Genomic DNA, 2,789 nt, shown 5'->3' with positions numbered 1-2,789 from the left:
CGAAGAGAGAGCTTGACGTTAGGCGCAAATGCAGAGTAAAACATTCCCATATGGTCATCTATAACTGTCTAGTAAAACATTCCATATGGTCATCTATAACTGTTCTAACTGTCTAGTAAAAACATTCCCATATGGTCATCTATAACTGTCTATAACTGTCTAGTAAAACATTAACCATAGGTCATCTATAACTGTCTTAACGTCTAGTAAAACATTCCATATGGTCATCTATACTGTCTCAAACTGTCTAGTAAAACATTCCCATGGTCATCTATAATGTCTAGTAAAACTTCCATTTGATATCTATAACTGTCTTGTAAAACATTCCCATATGGTCATCTATAACTGTATAGTAAAACATTCCCACATGGTCATTACAAACTCGTCTAGTAAAACATTCCATATGGTCATCTACAACTGTCTAGTAAAACATTCCCATTTGGTCATCTATAACTGTCTTGTAAAACATCCCATATGGTCATCTATAACTGTCTTAACAGTCTAGTAAACTTTCCATATGGTCATCTATAACTGTCTCTAACTGTCTAGTAAAAATTCCCCTATGGTCATCTATAACTGTTCTAAGTCTAGTAAAACATTCCCATATGTCATCTATAACAGTCTAGTAAAACTTCCCATATGGTCATCACTAACTGTTAGTAAAACATTCACTTTGGTCATCTATAACTGTCTAGTAAAACATTCCATATGGTCTCTATAACTGCTTGGAAAAACATTCCCATATGGTCATCACTAACTGTCTAGTAAAACATTTCCATATGGTCATCTATAACTGTTCTCTGTAAAACATTCCAATGGTCATCTATACTGTCTATAAAACATTCCCAATGTCATCTATAACATCTAGTTAAACATTCCCATAGGTCTCACTAACGTCTAGTAAAACATTCCCATTGGTCTCTATAACTGTCTAGTAAAACATCCATATGGTCTCATATAACGTCACGGTAAAACATTCCATAATGGTCATCTATAACTGTCTATAACTGTCTAGTAAAACATTCCCATATGCTAATCTATAACAGTCTAGTAAATCATTCCCATATGGTCATCTATAACTGTCTTTAAAACATTTCCATATGGTCATCTATAACTGTCTATAACAGTCTAGTAAAAATTCCCATATGGTCATCTATACTGTCTTGAAAACATTCCATATGGTCATCAACTAACTGTCTAGTAAAACATTCCCATTGGTCATCTAAACTGTCTATAACAGTCTAGTAAACATTCACATATGGTCATCTATAACGTCTCAACAGTCTAGTAAAACATTCCCATATGGTCATCTATAACTGTCTCTTGTAAAACATTCCCATATGGTCATCTATAACAGTCTAGAAAACATTCCCATATGGTCATCATACTGTCTAACAGTCTAGTAAAACATTCCATATGGTCATCTAAAACTGTCTTGTAAACATTCCTATATGGTCATCACTAACTGTCTTGTAAAAACATTCATAAAATGGTCATCTATAACTGTCTCTAACTGTCTAGTAAAACATTCCATATGTCATCTATAACTGTTGTAAAACATTCTCATATGGTTCATCTTAAACTGTCTTGTAAAATATCCTAAAATTGGTAATCTATAATGTCTCTAACTGTCTAGTAAAAATTCCCATATGGTCTAATATTGTCTCTAACTGTCTAGTAAAAACATTCCCATATGGTCATCATAACTGTTTCAGTAAAACATTCCCATATCGGTCATAACTGTCTATAACTGTACAGTAAAGATTCCCATATGGTCTAGCCATCTATAACTGTCTATATAACTGTTCTAGTTAACATTCCCATATGGTCATCTATAACTGTCTAGTAAAACATTCCCATATGGTCATCTATAACTGTCTCTAACTGTCTAGTAAAACATTCCCATATGCGTCATCTATAACTGTCTATAACTGTCTCGTAAACCACTTCCCATATGGTCCATCTATAACTGTCTATCAACAGTCTAGTAAAACATTTCCCATATGGTCATCTATAACTGTCTCTAACTGTCTAGTAAAACATTCCCAAATGGTCATCTATAACTGTCTAGTAAAACATTCCCATTTGATCATCTATAACTGTCTTGTAAAACATTCCCATATGGTCATCTATAACTGTCTAGTAAAACATTCCCACATGGTCATCTACAACTGTCTAGTAAAACATTCCCATATGGTCATCACTAACTGTCTAGTAAAACATTCCCATTTGGTCATCTATAACTGTCTTGTAAAACATTCCCATATGGTCATCTATAACTGTCTCTAACTGTCTAGTAAAACTTTCCCATATGGTCATCTATAACTGTCTCTAACTGTCTAGTAAAACATTCCCATATGGTCATCTATAACTGTCTATAAAAACATTCCCATATGCTCATCTATAACAGTCTAGTAAAACATTCCCATATGGTCATCACTAACTGTCTAGTAAAACATTCCCGTTTGGTCATCTATAACTGTCTAGTAAAACATTCACATATGGTCGTCTATAACTGCCTTGTAAAACATTCCCATATGGTCATCACTAACTGTCTAGTAAAACATTCCCATATGGTCATCTATAACTGTCTAGTAAAACATTCCCATATGCTAATCTATAACAGTCTAGTAAACCATTCCCATATGGTCATCTATAACTGTCTTTAAAACATTCCCATATGGTCATCTATAACTGTCTATAACAGTCTAGTAAAACATTCCCATATGGTCATCTATAACTGTCTTGTAAAACATTCCCATATGGTCATCACTAACTGTCTAGTAAAA

Source organism: Salvelinus namaycush, unplaced genomic scaffold, assembly GCF_016432855.1.
Source record: "Salvelinus namaycush isolate Seneca unplaced genomic scaffold, SaNama_1.0 Scaffold1172, whole genome shotgun sequence".
Lineage (NCBI taxonomy): Eukaryota > Metazoa > Chordata > Actinopteri > Salmoniformes > Salmonidae > Salvelinus > Salvelinus namaycush.
The sequence above is the reverse complement of the archived record's forward strand: the minus strand, read 5'-3'. Positions refer to the sequence as shown.